Genomic DNA, 21,239 nt, shown 5'->3' with positions numbered 1-21,239 from the left:
TTAACTACACGAGTGGGTCAGCCAGCACACACGCTGGCTGACCCACGATGCCGAGCGAAGACTGAAGACCGAAGACGTAGCACCCAGGATTGATTCCACAGACGAGCCTCGATTGCTCTCGGGGCTTCCCCTTTATCCCCCCCGAGCGCGGCCTCGCCCCGCCTTCGGCCACGCCCCTGGCCATGCCCCCTTCCGGATCTTGACAGAAGGCTCTCGGCTCCACATCACGTGTCCCTCGAGCCCCCTTTTGCCCACTCGCTACCCTGTCTCGGTCACGTGCCCTTTCGGGTTCACACGGAGTAGCACGTCCTCATTTGCTCGCCTCCAACCCTCACCAGAACCATGCCCCCTATGGCCAGCTTCCATGTCAACCAATGGTCTGGTGGCAGAGAGGACTCCTGACGTGCGTCTCCACTCCTGCGACAGTAGCTGGCGCTAAGCACCATAGTGACACCAACAAAGTCACTACACTACTACTACGCTCGTTAAACCAAGACAGCCTCACTGAATCTCAAGGTTCATTTTCAGGAGGGGGCAGGGGGGGGCAATGTTATTGTCAGTTCTTGTGCGAGTTATCCCAATTGAGTTTTTTTTTTCAGGAATATAACCCAGGCCTCCTCTGCTGTGAGGCACAAGCAATACCCTTGCTCCACCCTGCCGTTCAATGATAACCATGGCTACGAAACTCACATAGTAGCCAAACTGAGAGAGCCATGTGCACATGTAACTCCAGTCAATAGCAATCCACCAGCATTGCCGCGGCCCGGCGCTGTTGACATGTGAAGAGCAGGGGGGGGGGGGGTGTGAGCGCTGAGGGTCGATTGAGGACAGGGGGCTCTCTGAGCGGGGGGGATGCTCATGAGAAAACTCGTCTCCCAGTGCTTGAACAGCCGCCAGATCACGACGGCTCACGCGAGAACTCGTAATGGCTCGTTCATGCTCGTGCAACATTCCGTAGCTATCTCTCTCTCTCTCTCTTTGCTACGATTGTGTACAAATTATTGCAATGCACTGACTAAAACGGGCCTTACAGAGGGCTGGCAGGGTGGCACAGTGGTAAACACTCGTGTCTCACAGCAAGACGGTCCTGGGTTGGAGTCCCAACTTGGGTAATTTTCTACGTGGAGTTTGTATGTTTTCCCACTGTACTGAATGAGTCTCGTCCAGGTTCCTCCCATAGCTAAAGAAACCATACAAATGTAATTGGCATTGGCCAAACATTCAAAAGCTCAAAAATTACACTGCCAATTAGTCAATTGGGATTACGCACAGCAGCAACATTGTCCTCTCTACTGCACAAACTTGGCAGGTCCCTCCTGAAAAGGAGGTCTGAGACTCAGAGATGCTTTCCTGAGAAAACAAGCAGATTGTTATTGAGAAACCTTGAGATGCAAATGTCCCACAAGTCTGCTCTTTAATTCTACTGTGCAACCACTCACACAATCACCCCACACGCTAATGTACTTTGAAAGGCATCCAATTAGATAAATAAGAGTTCTGCATACATGGGCAAAAGCGTTAAATCACAATTTAGGAGTCTTAAGTGGGCTAAATGTATGTATGTTGAACTTCTTTCGCAGCGTACGTAGCCAGCCATGCTAATCGGAGGTGCGATGTCTCTAGATGTTAAGTACAGTTTGTTTAAATTCCGGTTTACAGATCATCTACAACCCTCGGATGAATTGCGATTATTAGCCGTGGTGAGAGTTCTCCAGCGCACAACCAATCTCGTGGTACCACGACATCACACGGCGGTCATAATGCCTGCAACGTGTGACCACTGATGTGTGAGTGTTGTCGCTTGGACTCTCATCTACCGTTTGCCTCCTCCTCTCATTCATGTGCATCTCCATGTGTATCAGTGAGTCACATCCTCTCTTGTCGGACCACTGCAAAAATGGGTTTTACAACCAAGTGGTCCACCAATACTCGCTGCCTGCACAATGGTGGACTACAGACAGACACGTGCTGCAGCGTAGCCACCACCGCCCACGGGCTAGAAGCACTCCAAGGAGGCTGTTTACTTCCGGTTTCAATTTTGCACACACTGTATTTGTACAATTGTACATGTATTTTATTTGGACAATTGTACACATACTGTATTTATGCTCGACAAAACAATAATGTAAGCTCAATTGAGTTTGTGAAGGCCTGGGTCTAGGTGACGATGGTGGTAGCCATAGCGATTCCAATCCAGGAATTAGCCACCATGCTTGCTGGCACAGTACCTGTCCGTGGTCTATATGTAGTTGATGAAAAGATAACCACCAAACTGCACTTTCGCCATTGACGTGCATATTGTACGTCATGAGACAATTACACATCTGTTCTGCTGCTGTACTGCCCACGAGGTGGGCGGCCGGTGAAGGATCTCAAAGTGGTTAGCAGGCTCGGAGGGCCTGGCCAGCCAGCCAGATCGTGGCTCCCACTTCATGCATGGCTCAACTATTGGCCAGTAATTCACACAGCCGTAGAATGCACATGTACAGCGCCACTAGAAGAAATGCATCCATTGCATAGACACTAGAATGAACATCACCTTTTTGGCTAGAAGACCACACGTTTCCTCCCTGTGATTTTCTCAAATACTAAAGTCTAAAACATTTCCACCCAGTTCTTTCATGGATACAGACACAGCACAGCTTACGACAAAGCCAGCGAGTTTATGACGGGGCCCATTGACTTTGACAATTAAATCATCATCACCATCATCGCTTCGTGTGCATGTGTGCCCATTCCACCACAACAAGAGCCGCAACTGCGGCAGCCCTGTGGTTCTTAATATTTGTGGCTGAATTTCCGTTCCACGTCTGAGGGATTGGTGAGGCGATCGTCGACTATGAGCAGCATGGACTGGAGCTCCCACGCCCACTACACGTTCCCGAGCCTCCACTGTCAGAATGGCAAAGAGTAAATTGCTAAACGTACCACACTTTTTTTAGTGGTGGCGGAGTGGCTCAGAGGTCAGAGCGAGTCGATGGTCTCAGCCCGGTCACCAACGACTGCACTAAAAAAACATCACTTTAAAATTGGTTCTGCACTTAATTTGGTGAATTTCTAACTCTGAGAATTAAAATAATAGTTTGACTGTTGTGAAACAGACATTATCCTGGAGCAGCATGAGGGGGAGAATTCTGCCTTCTCTACCGAGTAAACCACAGGTCACTTTAAGGTAACTTAGGAGTAGCTCTGTGAAGTCTGCTTTTTTTAGGCCGTTCTGTGACACGGGGCGATGTACCACTATGCATGTGAGTTCCACGTGGATTCCTCGTCTCAAGGCACGATGCTGCTATCAATTAGGATAGCATTGTGTAGAAACACAAAGTAGACATTGCACTTTTCTGAGGAGAAATACAAAAGTAGACATTCCACACTTGTCTGGGGAGAAACACAAAGCAGACATTCCGTGCTTGTCTGAGGAGAAACACAAAGTAGACATTCCACACTTTTCTGAGGAGAAACACAAAGTAGACATTCCACACTTGTGTGCCCATGCTCCACCCAAGCCTTGGCCAATCCAACCCATTACGCTGGTAAAGACTTATCCAAAGTCTGGGCCAGCAAAAGTAGAATCCGTCCCTGATGAATTTACAATTTTGGAATGGGCCGGCTTATGCAAAATCAGCTGGCAAAACCATAGACATTGAGAGTGAACAGTCATTCACAATTCGGGCTCCTTCCTGCTTCAGGTATCGTGCCCACGCCATCCAAGCACTGCCCCAATGAGCCTCAATACAAAGTTGTGAAAAAATCACTCTAATTTGTTTTTAGAGTCGTGGTTTACGAAAGGTGCCATCGTGTTTGGAAAGCCGTACCTGTGAGACGGTGTTGCCCTGCGCAACGTGGACGGAACCACTTGTCCGCGTGCTACGCATCCCTAGAGACCCCGTGTGACCAACAGCTGTGACGGGATGGGCCGTGCGAGAGCGAGGGCCGTGTCCGGAGACTCCCGTGGCTCGCAGCCACACACAGCGTCCGGCGCAGCTCTCGCCGTAACATTCCCGAAGGGCGAAGGACAAAGCCATGGTCAATCCACTGCTAGATTATGCCTCCCCAAGCAGCTGCCATGTCTCACAATTCTGCAATGCAACAGTCCATCCAGCACCTGCGGTACAAACTTATTTTGTCACTCCCTCTCCTCCATCGACATCCTTTCGGATGCGTTCCATACCTGGGCTGCCACTCCATTATTATTATTATTAATCTTGACCTTCGACCATTGTCGATTTTAGCTATGTGTCCTGCCCAGAGCCCACTCCTTTCCTTCGTAGTGTGGATGATGTTGGTAACCTGCGTATCATCTCCAGTTTACTCCTTCCGGGCGAGGTCAAGTCAAATTTGTTTTCCTAACTGGGTGAAAAACTCGAGAGCAGGATAGGAGTCTCATCTGCAAGAGTGACCTGAGTAAACAAACAGACAAAACGCAACGCAAAATAAAGTACTGCTCAATGGTATCCGCCTCTGCAAGCCGCTCCCTAGCATTTTCTATGCGATTCTAAGGTCTCATGCCATCTCATCGGATCAACTGCGATCATCATTTTAAAGCACTTAAGCAACAGTATCTCCTCCCGTGAAGAAGAAGTTGCTTGTGAAGAGTGCACCAAGGATGCAGAGGCTGAAACTCCTGTTTTCCATGACCCGCTTAACTGTAAACTAGCGGGAAGTACCCAGCGTTGCCCGGGGGGGGGGGGGGGGGAAATAAATTTGAAAACTTCTCAAACTTAAAAACATAACATATACAAATGAAAAGACAACTTTTATCATTACCTCATTAATTAAAATTAAACCCAACGCGCGGTGGAAAAAAAAACATCACGCTCGCGCGCCAAGATTCGATTCTCTTTAAATCGCGGCAAGGAATCGAAGGTTGGATATTTCTTTAGAATCGGCCTATTCACGTTTAATCGATACTACAAACGCTCACCAGGTATCGATTCTCGCAAGTCCTGTATTTATGCGGGTTGACGCCACACACTTGATGGTGATTCCCCCCCCACCCCCCCCCCCCCCAAATGCAAAAGTCTATTTTTATACTTTTTTCATTCTGTACAGTCTGGAAGCTACCCACATGCCAAATTTCAAGTTTGTTGCATGTCGGGAAGTATGCAAAACATTTCGAATAGACACACATATTCACAAATGTCCCTTTTATATATATAGAAATCCCTTATTGCCCCCCCCCCCAAAATATATAAAAGTCTATTTTTATACTTTTTGCATTGTGTACAGTCTGGAAACTACCCACATGCCAAAAGTTTGTTGCATGTCGGGAAGTAAGCTAAACATTTCGAACAGACACACATTCACAAATTTCACTTTTATATATATAGCTGACCAAAAGGACTGGATGGAAGTGCAATGTTTGGATTTCGCCGCGGACTTCCACACGTGGTGATGGAGAGCAGCAGAATGTATTTTTTCCGTGCCGGCATGGAGGGAGCCCCAAGTCGCGCGGCGTGCGCTCCCCCATGGGGCTCCCCCATGGGGCTCCCCACGGTGACGACACGGAACACACGCACGGGGACACACAGCAGCATCACGCCACCTTCAACTCCGGCACTGCGTGTGACACCGCTCAGCACACTCGCCCTCCTTACAGCTTTCGCAACGGCGCCACGCGCCACTACAGTGTGACACGCACAACCACACACACACACAACACGTGTGCGACTCGAGGAGAGGGGAGCCCCAGCGAGAGCCGAGGAAATGCCGCACTATTGGACCATCGACACCTCACGGTGGCTGCCACTCTCATGTGCCACCGCACCGCCATGGCGCCGTGACACCACGCTACCTTGCCATCGTGCCACACCGCCACCATGCCACCATACAACTCCACCACCATGCCGCAACTACACCACCCCCATGCCACTGCATGACCGTGTCACTGGGCATCTGCACCGACACTGGCACCACCGCACCGCCACTGTGCAGCCGCACCGCCACGCCACCACTGCACCGCCACTGTGCCGTTGCACCACTGCCCCACTCCGAAGCATTGGGAGATTTTCCGTAAGACCTTTCAGAGAAAACGTCCCCCCTCTTTAGCGCCGCCTCCACGTTGCCACAGAGAAACTCACGACGCTTTGCGAGTGCAAAGACTTCAGCAAATGCCAACACTTCAAGCATTGGCCGTGACCGACGGAAAGAGGCAGAAACAACTGAGCTGCGTAGAGCTGGCGAGAGCAACTCAAAGCGCGTGTTGGGAGGTCGGTGCTCTCACAAATAGGTGATTCTGCAGTATTTTAAGCGCACAATCCACACTTACAGAATGCATTTCATTGAAACACGTGAACTCTTATCCATTACAACCTTGATAGCGCTATTTGTTACTGGCCCCTTTATGTTCTGGGCCTGCGTTTCACGACTCACAGTTTTGATTATTTTATGATCTGCAAAATATTGTGAGCATTACCAATAACATTCTAATTATTACGAACAATGTATTTAAACAACACAGTCCGCTACTGTTACAAATACTATGGGGCAGCGTGCTGCCACAACTTGGCGAATTATGCAACAGGGCTCACCCCGAGCCAGCTGCAGCTCATTCTGAGCCAGCCGGGGCTCACGTTAGGACCCAGCTACTCTGCACACACAGCCCATAATGATATGGAAACGCGCAGTGCCACGCCCGGGGATCGTCGCGTGTTGGGTTGTTGAGCACAAAGGCCCAAAACATCAAGTGGCCAGTGACAACGCATGATCGAAGTCAAAATGAATAATAGTGTAAAGCGTTTCTTAAATTGAGAAAGGTTATTACTGTGAAAGCTTGGGCAAATAAGATGGGAGGAGGGAATTCCCAAGTGGAGCAGTGTAAGCGAATAAGCAGAGAGAGAATTGGGGTGACCTGCAGTGTGGTGAGTGGGTGTGTGAGTGGGTGTGTGAATAAATGAATGAATGAGTGGATTTTAGTGAGTGAGTGTGTTGATGTGACACGCAGCATGGTGGTAGAATGCCATGTGCTGTATGAGACGAAACGGTCAGTCTCTGGCAGACTGAGTCCTCCACATGGTAAAGTTCACCGGAACAGGAGCCATGGTAGTAGTGATAAAATAATTATAAAGAGGTGGTGAGCGGAGTGCTGGATCATCAATCCACCCGATGCATTGATCCCTTCGCAGCATCTCTGAACGCAAATGCACACCGTGGGCGGGGAGCGTCGTGGACACCCACGTATCACAGCAATTGACGCAGAGATGACGCTGCGCAGACATCACATGAAGGCCACGAAACCTGCGCCTACATTAAGCACAACTTAAGCAGGGGCCGAGATTCACGAGCATGACGAGAATCAGCCGCCAATGCCGCCAAACGCGTGCCAGAGTGACACCAGCGCCGACAATTCCATGCTCATCTTATCCATGAAACTCCACATTACTGTGACAGTAATTATTCCGTCCAAAGGACAATTTTTTTCCCGATGCCTTCCGATGAAGACGAATCTACTATGGCCAGGAATTGAACTCACAGACTCAATGTAAGGAGTGTCCATGCCATACCAAAATGAGATTTGTCACAAACGCACTCTAGCACTGCAGACAGATCCTTGCACGCAGGGCGGTGAGAGGAGGATGCTGGGATTTTCCTCGCTTTACTTTTTTAATCTCTGGGACTGTTCTTTTAGCTGGCACTCACAATTGGGGGGGGGGGGGGGTTGACGTTTATCCACTCCCCTCCCACCCCGGATAGAAGACATTGAGAATTAACGTTACCAGCCAGACTGAGCCTGCTCGAGAGAAGTGGGAGCCATGCGGCTGGGCTGCGAGGTGGTCAGGAGACGGCAGCACAGCCGTGGATTCTTGTACGCACCTTCGCGTGTCTCCCCTTCCAATGCATGGGAGGTTTTATCTGGGTTCTCCGGTCCCCCCCCCCCCCCACCTTCTCCTACCATGAGAAGCCAAACTCTCATCACTGGAACCGACCAAACATCTCAAGGCAGCAGAACCTTTCTGGAAAAGAGTCGTGAAACTTAATGATGCTTCATAAGGTGCACGTCGCACGTGTGGACGATGTCACCGTCAGGTGTTCTGTGGTAATTGTTTAGATTTGTTTTCAAACTGTCACTGGATGAAGGCTTCTTCACGCCATGTTCATCATGGGGATTGTTTGGCCATACTTCACCACGCTTGTCAGTGGGTTGAAGAAATCCTTCTATTTTATCCCCCAGTGGAGGTTTGACAGATCGCACCTGGTCCCCGTATGAGTTTTCTCTCAGTTCTATGTTTTTTTCCCGCATACAGCAACAGCAAAAACAGCACCCATTCACGATCTGGCCAAATATCCCAATTTAAGACGCTGTTTTAAAAAGTCCCCAAGAGCCCCAGTGAGGTTTCATTGGCCAAAAAAAGGACTCGTGTCATTTCCGAAGCCGGTATGCACAGCAAATGATGCAAGGCACCGTAAACAACATGGAGCCACAGTGCTGTTTGAATGCCATCTGCTGCCACGTGGCACAGCGCGCTACGGGGAAAGTGGCGGGCGACGGCCCCACATCATCGGCCTTCTCCAAGCGGCGTTGGCTCCATGGAGGCTTCTCGTCGAGCAGCGCCGCACGGCGCAACCGATCCCCGTGTTGTCACGCGCCGGGACCGTGTCATGGCTGCGACGACGGGGGGGTCCTGAAAGCCGAGCCGGGCGCGGCACAGGAGGGCGGGGGTGGGCGAGGGTCCTCTCTGGCCGTGCGCCATCGGCAGAGACTCCGGCGAGAGCGCGCGGGTGGAAAGTGTGCCCGGCCACGGCAGCACTGCCATGAGCCGTGGGGAACAGCGGGACAACGATTGGCGCTCGCCGCGCGATTGCTCTCTCGTGCATTACGCCAGTGGGAACAGGAGACGTCCAAAGGCCGACCTGGGCCTCCCCACAGGTCGACGGAGCCTAAATCGAGCACTTGACAGTGTGATGACACTACGACACGGGGACTCGGGAAACAAAAGCACTCCGGGCCACCCCAGACCTTTTGTAAGTTTTGCTTTTTCCCTAGTTTTGCCCGGATTGTGCCGTCACGTCACTCGGACTTTTTGCAGAGCAATGCACACAGAAGTGGATAACACGGAGCTATCCCCGAGATCCCTTCAAGTATGTATGCATGTATGTTGAACTACTTTCGCACCGTACCTAGCCAACCATGCTAATCGGTTGGCGACCGGGAAAGACCTCAAACTAAACACTAAAATCAGTTCTAAACAAATTACCTTTGGTCCACACAGTAGGGGGCAGCACTTTCCCCGCCCGCCCTGCCTACCCAGTCACATTCATTGCACGACCGTCAAACAGACATTTTAAATTTTCATAGCTGAATGTGATGGTTGTTATTCAGAATTGGTGACCGGGCTGAGACCATCAACTCACTGCACTTGAGGACCGGATATGATCACAGGCGGTGGCTGAAAACCTGGTTCGGAACCCAGGGTCTCAGCGGTGCCAGCTCCACGCTCCAACCTCAGAGCCACTCGGCTGCCTTCGCCAACCACGCGTGCGCTATGCCAAGTGCCAACCTCAACACTCACAGTGCATGCCCTAATCCGACAACGCGAAGCATTTGAGATGATCATCTTGAGATTCTAAGCAATCGGCAATGCTCCGTTATATTCTCATTCACAACAGAATGTGGGTGCCAACTTAAATGTGGAAAATAAGCTTCATTGTGTCCCTTTGTGTCCCTGTGTATTCCTGTGTGCCCTTGTGTGTCAGTGTATTAATGTACGTCACTGTGTGTCGCCATGTGTTGCTGTGTATCGCTGTGTATCGCTGTGCGTCCTTGCAATTTGCAAAGGTCGTTTTATTCCACTCAAATGAATAAGTCATGTTCCTGAACACTGCTTTACACACGTAGGCTTTCGCGACCAATATCATCCATAATACAGGTTTTTTGGGTTACATCACGTAACTATATAAATGTGTCGTTAAACCCACCACCACCCGACACAAACAATTAGTAAAGTTTTTAAAGTAAACATAACATGCCAATTCATTACTAGTACAGCACATCGGTGTGGCTTGGCTCTCCAACACTCAGCGGCAAGGGAGAGCGACAGCGGGGTGAGGACGTACGCTTACTCTTGTGGCGGACGTCTGTGGGTGGCGGTGGTGGCCGTCGATCGAGAGGCAGAGTCACGAGGCCCCAAGGTGGCAGCGCGAGGCGCAGCACAGCGAGGCCTGCAGAGGCAACAAGCAGAGTGGCACGCGTGGTCACTTAAAGGCTCACAATCAGCACAACCTCCACACGGTCACCTCCACACAGTCCCAACCCTTACCCATACAGAGTCATGATATAAAGGAGCAGGACATACAGGCTATCGGACTAAACTTACATGTCATCTTGTGGGATTTCATTATGTACCCTGTGACTCATCATGGACCTATTACCCCCCTCGTTTGAGATAGAGTAGTGGGAGCTGCCACTCTCCTCAAGAGGTGGGGGTGGTGGTGACGGTGACGGTGGACCCAGGTAAGGAGCTGGCTGCAGCAGGGAGGAGTGAATTCTAACCACACGGCTGGGAACTCCTGGATGTATTTTTTTTGATAATTACATTTCAGCATTATGATTAGATCACATTCAATTGACTCAAACGAGCCTATTCCAGAGGCCTTGGGGTACTGGCTGCTAGATTGTCCTCTGGACAACTGCCATTTGGCAGAGCCAAGTGAATGAGTGCATGGGCCATGGGAGAGGCCTGCAGACGCCAGGCAAGTCTGGGTGTATGGCCGGCGGTGCTCTCAAGATGTGCCACACTGACGTAGCCACAGCTCGCATCCCCCATTCCCCTCCACGCTTGGCTTGGGCAACGTTCCCTCAGCATAATCTCCCCCAACAAGGCACGGCACGGAAGAGTCTACAGAGGCGGAAGCTGGCTTCCTCCTTCCCACCTCACAGACTCGGCACTGAAAGAGCCACTGCGCTCGAGCCACACACACGGGAGGTGTAGGGGTTGTTGTACAAGTCTAAGGGTCTCTATGTTCGTCTGTGGGTCGCTGTGTGAGTCTACCTGAGTCTAATAGTGACTGCAGCGAAGCGTGATCCGCTGCCCGTCACACAGCCCGTCACACGCACGCTCGGTGCCAATGGAATCCATCTGGCGACTGCAGACATCATCCGGTGGCTTCTCAAAACCCGCAAGCACTGTGTGCATTGAATGCCGCTCTTCAAAACGCCTTACGAGAGAACGAGAAGTAACACAGAGGGTCAAACGTCCACGAGTGAACGAGATGGATGTGGATGCAACTCGAGTACCGTCCACTCGCACTTTCACACAACTGTCACGCCGCTGACAGAGGAGGAATTACCGAGCGGGGAAAACAGCCAGGATAGATACTACGGTGTTCCCTGCGACTACAGTAATCACTGAAGGGAGAATGTATTTATAACGGATATCATTAATCAGAGACATTACTGAACGACCGTATTTAAAACACGGCACGATTTCCGTTTGGTGAATACAGCAACAAATCCCCAATGCAATGTTTAAACATACCGCGCGTGTTGTGCCACGCCAATCGCGCCCAAGCCGCACCGGCAAATCACCAACAGATGTCTCTGAACACCCCCTGCAATCCTCGCGAACGCAGTGCCAATACGCGCAGAGAAATCTCACTCAGCCAGGACACCCTAAAGCAAGGAGATGGCCACTGTATGGGGCTGCTCGGCCCCCAGCCCCAGGCGCTGAGTGGAATGGAGGCAGGGGGGGTACTTAGTGCCATCGGTATTATTTCCAAAGCCAGTCTTTTATTCAACACGTTCACAATGGATTGACTTCATTCTGGTTGTACATCTGGTGTCCACGCTTTCTTACCACCACCGCCACGCTTTCTATGCCAATCACGACCGTGTGTGTGTGTGTGCACGTGTTTGAGGAAGTATTGAAGGCGATCCAGAGTCTGAGACCAGGAAAGACACCAGGCAGAGATGATCTGCCAAGCGAAATGCTGAGGGAGGGTGGTGTTTGTGCACAGACTACCCTACATGACATCATAATAACAGTTTGGAGGACCGCACAGACTGTAACTACTACAGGGGCATCTCACTCTTCAGTGTGCTGGGAAAGATCCTGGCAAGAATTATTCAACATCGCCTTGCCAGGCAAGCTGAGGAGAGACTTGCGGAGCCCCATTGTGGTTTCAGGAAAGGGCGGTCCTGCACAGATGCCATATTTTCTGTCCGTCTGCTACAGCAGAGGGGTAGGAAATTCCAACAAGACCTACATCTCTGCTTTATTGACCGGGCCAAGAACTATGATGCCATCAGTAGGCCTGGGCTCTGGGTTGTTCTTCGTGCTTTCGGAGTTCCTGACTCTCTGCTCACGATCATTAAGAACCTTCATGATGGTGAACGGGCCCAGGTAAAAACCACGTGGCCGGGAGTCGGAGCCATTCCCTGTTCAAATTGGGGTGCGACAGGGATGTCCTCTAGCTCCAACATTATTTAACATCTATTTTGACCATGTAGTTCTTAAACCTGCAATGGCTGTACCGAAGGAATTTCTATCTGGTACAGATACAATGGGAGGCTGATCGATGCCTGGGTGCGATCAAGGGATGGCTCGCTATTAGTCAACCATGTTATGTTTGCCGATGATCTGGTAATTGCTGCTCACCCAGAGGAGGAGTTGGAGGCACTGCTGCTGAACCTGGAGCGTGCTACTAAGAAGTGGGGCCATGCCATCATCCCCACCAAAACTAAGCACCTGCCTGGGTATTTTGTACCATCAGACACTCCACCCCCACAACTCCCATTTTGTGATGTGGCAGTTGTGGAGAGAGTGGAGAGTTTCCCATACCTGGGCAGTGTGCTCATGACCAACAGAGGTCTTACTCCGAATCAGTCGAGCGGATTAATCTTTTCATCGGTTGTGTAATGCTGTGTGGAAGCTACGTGATCCCTTCTCTATGCTTCCAAAACGTAGGCCCCCCTAGTGGAACATCTTTGCCGGTTGGAAACATTTAGGCTGGCCTGCCTACGATCCATCCTGGGTTTAACCAGGCTGGAATGTGTGAGCTCAAAAATCCTTGAAAGATCTGGACAGGGTCCCATCACCTCCGGCAGGCAAGGCTGTGTTTGCTGGGTCATGTAGCCCGTACGCCAAGCCACCGCATGCCTAAACAGCTTTTGTTCGGCCGGATAGAAGGGGCCTAAATGGGCGCGGCACGGGCTAGACAAGCGGAGTGATGTGATACAAGAAGATGTGGAACTGAGTAGACTTGCAGATGACTAGTACCAGATGTGTCAAGATCGGCCTCTGTGGAGCAGGCTCGTGAACGACGCTACTGGGCAGTTGGAGGCAGTCCCCCTCCAACAACAATGGAGGGCAGAGGAGCGACACTCTCAACAACGAGCGGAGTGCCGGGTGGCTAAAGCACAGCAAGTTGGCACAGTTGGGGGCACAGGTGGTGCATCGGCCAGTCGGGGGAATGCTGCCTGAGCATTCCTCTTTGCAGGGCAATCCCAATACGGGCAGTCCTCAACTTATAAACGTGATTGGCTCCTGAAGCCCGTTCGTAAGTTGGATGGTTTATATGTTGGAACATAATAATGTACTGTATTTAAATGCCCAATATGGTCACTCCTACACACATGTGCGTGCGCGTGCACACACATGCACAAACGCTCACTCCCAGTGCGAGGCTAACTCATGACAATTCACGGAGGATCGCTCCGCTTAACAAAATAGTCCCGCGGTTCAATTTGCAAGTGCGGGTTCGTGCTTTAAGTCAATGTGAAATATATATTTAATGAGAGCTGGTTCGTAAGTATGGGTGTTCGGCGATTTTATGGTACTCAGCCCGGTCGCCAACGACTTGAAAAGAGACTCGTAGACTCACATAGAGACCATTATACTCACATAGACTGAGTTATAATTCGACTGGGTTCAAACATGTGGCAAGGTGATGGTCTCAGCCCGGTCACCAATGACTGCACCAAAAATTCCATTACATTCAATCTAGAATCTAAAATATGAGTTTGCCAAGTGGCGAACATCATTCTCATGTCAGAGCGGGTAGTAACATGTTGCCCTCTACTATGTGGAACAAAGGTCGCACAAAGGAATCTCAGAAGTGGCTCTGCTTCCACGGGCCATTCTCTAGTACGAAGGGTCACACTGCTCTGTGAGACTTCTAAGCGGATTCTTCGTCTTGTGGCACTCACCGAGTAAAAATTTGGAATAAAAATAAAGTATTTTGACAGTAATCCCAACGTCCGCAACTGGGGGAAAGCGGACGATGAAGTAAACGGTGTGGCGTGGATGCGACAACGGCTGGGTGGTTGCAGAGGTTCGTGGTTCGAGGCCCTGGCCGCCCTATTAATCGTGGCTGCCACTACGAGACATCCGCTTCACAGTGGACACTGGCGTGGATCCCGTCACATTGGTGAAACGGAGACGGCCACGGGCGCTGCCCGTCACGGTCCAGAAGTTTGCCGAATTCGAAAACGTACTCGCATGCTTGCTTAATTTTGAAACTATTTTCAATCGTTGCTCTCCTGCAAAAAATCTCAGCAGAATCCTCCTGATATTGTATAGTGTTGAGACTCGGTGAGGCTTTCCTGGCTAAACAAATACGACAACAACAATGCATCGTTCTGCACGCAAATAACATCCCCGTGCGCTCGCTTCTGTCCCCACCGTGGCTCATGACGAGCGGATGACCCCCACCCCCAAGGGGCCGAGGAATGCGGCGCCTCCGCCGCTTGCCGCCCAACGGCAGCATCCACGGAACAGGAGTTTGAGCTGCGTCAGCGCCGCCAGCAGCAGCGCAGTAGGAATGTCGGCGTGGGGCGCGGGAGAGGGAGGGGACGGCGATGCACTGGGGCGGGGGGAACCACCAGAGACGACAACGACCGTAAATCCAGCGCTGTGAACACGCCGTGCTTCCTGGGCACAGTGACAACAAGGCTGGAAAGAGCGGCCATCCTAAATTTACCCTGAAGAGCTGTCGAACAAGTCTCAAGGCTCATTTTCAGGAGGTACAGTGAGGGAAAAAAGTATTTGATCCCCTGCTGATGTTGTACGTTTGCCCACTGACGAAGAAATGATCAGTCTATAATGTTAATGGTAGGTTTATTTCAACAGTGAGAGACAGAATAACAAAAAAATCCAGAAAAACGCATGTCAAAAATGTTATAAATTGATTTGCATTTTAACGAGGGAAATAAGTATTTGACCCCTCTGCAAAACATGACTTAGTGCTTGGTGGCAAAACCCTTGTTGGCAATCACAGAGGTCAGACGTTTCTTGTAGTTGGCCACCAGGTTTGCACACATCTCAGGAGGGATTTTGTCCCACTCCTCTTTGCAGATCTTCTCCAAGTCATTAAGGTTTCGAGGCTGACGTTTGGCAACTCGAACCTTCAGCTCCCTCCACATATTTTCTATGGGATTAAGGTCTGGAGACTGGCTAGGCCACTCCAGGACCTTAATGTGCTTCTTCTTGAGCCACTCCTTTGTTGTCTTGGCCGTGTGTTTCGGGTGATTGTCATGCTGGAATACCCATCCATGACTCATTTTCAATGCCCTGGCTGAAGGAAGGAGGTTCTCACCCAAGATTTGACGGTACATGGCCCCGTCCATCGTCCCTTTGATGCGGTGAAGTTGTCCTGTCCCCTTAGCAGAAAAACACCCCCAAAGCATAATGTTTCCACCTCCATGTTTGACGGTGGGGATGGTGTTCTTGGGGTCATAGGCAGCATTCCTCCTCCTCCAAACACGGCGAGTTGAGTTGATGCCAAAGAGCTCCATTTTGGTCTCATCTGACCACAACACTTTCACCCAGTTCAGATGGGCATGTATATGTGCTTTCTTGAGCAGGGGGACCTTGCAGGCGCTGCAGGATTTCAGTCCTTCACGGCGTAATGTGTTACCAATTGTTTTCTGGTGACTATGGTCCCAGCTGCCTTGAGATAATTGACAAGATCCTCCCGTGTAGTTCTGGGCTGATTCCTCACCGTTCTCATGATCATTGCAACTCCACGAGGTGAGATCTTGCATGGAGCCCCAGGCCGAGGGAGATTGACAGTTCTTTTGTATTTCTTCCATTTGCGAATAATCGCACCAACTTGTTGTCACCAAGCTGCTTGGCAATGGTCGTGTAGCCCATTCCAGCCTTGTGTAGGTCTACAATCTTGTCCCTGCCATCCTTGGAGAGCTCTTTGGTCTTGGCCATGGTGGAGAGTTTGGAATCTGATTGATTGCTTCTGTGGACAGGTGTCTTTTATACAGGTAACAAGCTGATATTAGGAGCACTCCCTTTAAGAGTGTGCTCCTAATCTCAGCTCGTTACCTGTATAAAAGACACCTGGGAGCCAGAAATCTTTCTGATTGAGAGGGGGTCAAATACTTATTTCCCTCATTAAAATGCAAATCAATTTATAAAATTTTTGACATGCGTTTTTGTGGATTTTGTTGTTGTTATTCTGTCTCTCACTGTTAAAATAAACCTACCATTAAAATTATAGACTGATCATTTCTTTGTCAGTGGGCAAACGTACAAAATCAGCAGGGGATCAAATACTTTTTCCCTCACTGTATCTACTTTCTTCAATTCGTTTTTTTATACATGGGTGATGGACTTTCTGGAAAAAAGCCATGGATGAGAGGACGGCACTGTATGACAAAAGCCAAGAACCTCTCTGCTGTCACTACATCAGAGTAAGTTCCTGCTCCAATGAGCTAGGAAAAACTGGTGCTCAACTCCTGTTTTCAGCCCTGATTCAGTGGTGGAAATTTCACGTTGCCACTGTACTGGTTTTGTATAGGCCACTTTGTGTCCCTGAAACAGTGGCTGCCCCCATCAACCGATAACGCCTCCAAAGCCACGCTCCAGGCGTGAAGGCCACCACACCTGATGCACTGTCAGGACAGTGATGACACGTGACACATATAAAATGTTATTGTGTTTGCTATAAAAGGTCTATATTAATTTCAATAACAATATAATTATTTATTTACCCGGGAAGCTACACTGGGCCTAACTATTTTTTATAAAGGGTCCTGCATTGCATGTTTTATATTAAGATATTTTCGGCCAATAATTGAGTCTTTGTACATGTGGAAGGAAACCGGAGCACCCACACAAAACTCTATCGCAGAAGGAACTGATGACATTGGTCAACATTTGCTGCACCGCCTTCTCCTGGCGAGCCATGGCATGTCACCTCAATGCCCAACGGCAAAAAGAGTTTTGCAACATTCGCATGATCTACCAACCCTCACTGCCTCCACAGCAATTTGATTTCGGGCCAAGTGCATAGCCTCCACCCCCTGGTCACATTCAAGCCACTCAACCACTTTATCACCACCTCATCCGGATCGTTCGGCCTTCTCATCGCACGCACACAGGATTACAGGGAGGATCGAGCCAGTGCCGTTTGCCGTCCAGACATCTCCTCGTGTGCACCGCTACCGACATAGAGGATTTCTGCCCTCGACTGCAAGAGCAGCTCCCGCACACACGAGTGAAGACACGGCACGCGCGACGTCCTACGAACAGCACAGGCACGAGACGGACCCCGGCAGCGGAATCGCCACAAAGGCGCTAAAGGGGCGCAGTGCGTCGCGCATCCCAGCCTCCTGGGGCCCAGTGCAGGTAGCCTGGGGTGTGTCACGCCGGAGAAATGCAAAGGCTATTTTTGAAATGTTCAAATATAGAAGCCGCCCAAAGTCAGCTGTCACGGTTCAATTAAATGTTTTACAAGACACTTTCAACGAGCGCAAGTTGTTTATGATGGCCAATAACAATTAATTGTGTCATACCCTGTTGAACTGAATTGGTTACGGGAAAAAACGATTCTCATGAACCACACGAATAAATGTGCAATATTTGACTTTTTCGTCACTGAATGTACACAATAAAGCACTTCAGGAATTGCCAAACATGCCGAGCCATCGTTGAGCCTTGGGTGCGTAAACACGGTAACTACTGCACCGTGTGATCAAGGGCGCAAAGTGGCGTGGAAAGACGCAAAATTGGAATTACATTAGGAGACAGAGAGAGGAACGTATGGATCAGAGAACATATGCAGGGACTAATGACATCAATCTTAACTATTAAGAAAATTTATTTTACCAGGTAAGGCCCACTGTGCTATATAGGTCGTTTCCAGAAGCGACCTGGCCACAAATGATGGCTCATCCAAGTGGCTTATCATGTGGAAATATATAGCAGCCAATTACTCTAAATGCATGTTTATAAATGTGGAGGGAAAACGGGAGAGCATGGAGAAAAATTCACGCGACCACAGGGAGGACATGCAAACTCCAAATATAAAAACAGGCATCAGGGTCATAATCGAACCCACAACCTCCTGCATACAAGGCGAGGGAGTTAACATCTCGCCACCCCGGCCCCTCAATCAAACCGTTCAGTGGACTTGGGCAGCACACGTCATTGGAAGATAGCCAGTGGGCACAACTAACGATGGAGTGGCAGCCAATGGCGGTCGCGCATCCAACTGCTCATCCACTGCGGAGATGGAGCGGTGAAATCGGCTCGTGTGCCGGTACTGGATGGATCGTTGCACTGCAAGCTCGTGAGAGGTGCTGACAGTTTGGGTGAGGCCTTCATCAAGCAGTGGATTGATGATGGCTGACGATGATCATAATTCGGACAGCACGAGTTGCCTCGCAACCTTCACCGCCCTCCAACGTCTCAACCCATCAGGGATCCCAGGGTGAGTGTGGCCATCAATTGCCACGGCAGCGCTCTCATGCGCACTTGCGTGTGTGTGTGCATCTGTGTGCGTGTGTGTACGTCTGTGTGTGTGCTTTATTGTGAATTGCGTATAGGCACTCACTAACACCTATCACCAAAACAGCCCTGTTGAAAGGCTACATGGGGGTATCTCTATCCTTTGTACGTATGTGTACGTGCTTAGGTGTATGTCTCTAGTGTCGCGGGTTAGAGCTGTGCTGCACTACAAACCAGGCGACCCGAGTTCACTTCCTGCTCATGGCCAACACCAGTGACTAATATCTGAACTCGTCCTAGCCCTCCCCTAGATCGACTCGGCTTCAAATGAGTAGCTGGTGTGGTGTGTAAACATCGCCAATAGGGAGACAAAGGAGGCCGGGTGCGGTGCTGGCCACCCACTCCCTCATGTGCTGTGCCAGTCTTCATAGTTGCACGCTAACAGCACTTGCCCCAACAGTCTTTGAAGGCTATACAGGGGATCTTTGTTGTGTGCACTGCTGCCTCCCTGAAGGCCGTCACTCGAAGCATCATCAGTCTGTGTTGATGGAGCGGGGAGGGAGGGGGGGATTAGGATGGGGGTTCTCGCGTTGCGGTCGGGGTTCGTGCGGCTGCTGCACCCAGAGGGGGTGCGCGTAGGCGTCATGGCCAAGGCTAAAAATACCCGTGACAGGCGGGGAGGGGAGGTTGAGGAGGGAGACTGCGGTTGCTCGGGTGACCGATATCGTCACGAGGCTTTTAGAGCCACAACCAGTCCCGCAGCCTCCTCCTCCGCCACCTCCTCCTCTGCTCATAAACAAACGCGGAACACGGCAGGGTGCGATGGGAAGAAGTGCCTGGGAAGATGCACGACTCTGCTTACAAAGTCAATATAAGGATTTGTACAAAACTATCAGTAACAGAATAGTTTACTGAACACATAATGAATTTTCGGAGCTAATATTCAAATTTATGATTGAATTTCGAGTGAGGCAATGCAATGATTGGACCAAGTTTGTGTCGTCAAAAACCCTCCACCACCTGACACAGCCAAACAAATTGAATGTCGCACGTCCGAGCGTCCCAAAAGTGAATCAAGCGAAACGTCGCCTATCTCCTGGTGAGACGACAATATAACGTGTCGAACACTTCAAGCCTTCGTCCATTGGTGGCTTAACAGGGTTATCAACTAAACACATTTCTGCGGAGGGGGCTGGTAGGAAATTTTTAAGTAATTATGTACGGATATTTAAGCCAAACTTGCTAGGGTCGTGCGCAGAAGAAAGCAAAATGAAAAGTGAGCAGAATTATAAAACGACGCCAGAAAGCGCAGTGTAAAAGAGGTCGCACCAGAAAGTGCAGTGTATAATCCCCTGCCTCCTGTGAATTAATCCCGGTTGGGCTTCCAGTCCATATAAGGGCACCACGGGGTGACCAGCCCCTCCCCACTCAGCCCCACCCCACCCAGCCCCACCCAGCCCCTCCCCACCCAGCCCCTCCCCACCCAGCCCCTCCCTACCCTCCCCTCTCCACCCAGCCTCACCCCTCCGACGTGGACAGACATACACAATTAATCCCCTGCCTCCTGTGAATAAATCCAGATTGGGCTTCCAGTCCACTACGTTTCCTACCAGTATTATTGTAACTGTTATTACGGATGCGTACGACGCTGCACTACAAAGTAAAACGATGCACAAAATTTAAGAACAATTCACCGTGGGCAGAGCGCGGCTCTGCGGTTCACTCGGCCTGCGCTCTTGTCTCACCGCTGTGTGGCCATTGCGCAACACCCTCCTCCTTCATCGCGGCTGCTGCACACGAGGGACCAGGCAGAGAGGTGCGCTGTCCACGCACGCCAGCGCCACTTTCTCGGGCACGGCATCGTCTGCGTTCACAACTCGTTATCTCCCGATTGACACGGCCAGACCCTTCGTGGCCATTTCCGGAGACGTGGCTCGGTGCACAAGCAAAGCCATGCAATGCAGGACAAATTGAACGTTTCCTGTGAACTATGGTCGCCTGGTCAACAAGACTCATTGTGAAAAATAAGAATAGGTTTTACTCTTTCTGGCACTAAAACAGGTGCTAAGATGTGTAGGCCAATCAGTTTTAAAAGCAATGCATATATTCTCAGAGCATGTTTGTTTGCATGTTCACCACAAGTAAGTGTTGTTAATGCAGACTTGATTCCTTGAAAAAGGTGTTTGGTGTTTGAACATCTTTACACCTGTTTTATTGCCAGAAAAAGTATGACATACTCTTATTTTTAATACTTTGATACCGGCAAAAAGGTCCCATGATAACACTCGTGTAAGAAGCATGTCAGTTATTGGAAATGACAGGCTGCATTAATAATTTATCAATCGTGGAAGAAAATGTTCCCGGGGTTAGGTGTGCCATTGTTTTAAAAAGCATACTTTTTCTTGTACACCGTTCCAATCTTAGTTACGCAGGGCCGTGCACACCTTTCTCTCTCTCAATGCAAGTCAAAGCGCACCCTGCGGAATATTGCTTCAGCCCAGCAAGCTGGATGAAAAGGCCGCACGGAGAGTCTGTGAGAGCGCGGGCGAATCTCGCATGCCA

At 50.2% G+C, this 21,239-nt stretch overlaps 1 protein-coding gene across 5 annotated transcripts in view; it reads right to left on the bottom strand.

Moving 5' to 3' along the window:
• The window catches only part of HIVEP2 (HIVEP zinc finger 2), a 135,017-nt gene that overhangs the window by 76,099 nt on the left and 37,679 nt on the right, over window positions 1-21,239 (bottom strand). For 3 of the 5 annotated variants that reach the window (XM_076069138.1, XM_076069136.1, XM_076069140.1), the window contains one exon: window positions 10,060-10,158. The gene's annotated coding sequence lies outside the window, so the exon portion shown is untranslated. Of the gene's footprint in view, window positions 1-10,053; window positions 10,159-14,618; window positions 14,800-21,239 lie in introns of all 5 variants that reach the window. The other 2 variants (XM_076069139.1, XM_076069137.1) reach the window with 2 other exon arrangements.

The sequence above is a fragment of the Petromyzon marinus genome, chromosome 23 (genome assembly GCF_048934315.1).
Source record: "Petromyzon marinus isolate PM22_M1 ecotype Great Lakes invasive population chromosome 23, UKy_Petmar_22M1.pri1.0, whole genome shotgun sequence".
NCBI lineage: Eukaryota > Metazoa > Chordata > Hyperoartia > Petromyzontiformes > Petromyzontidae > Petromyzon > Petromyzon marinus.
The sequence above is the reverse complement of the archived record's forward strand: the minus strand, read 5'-3'. Positions and strand labels throughout refer to the sequence as shown.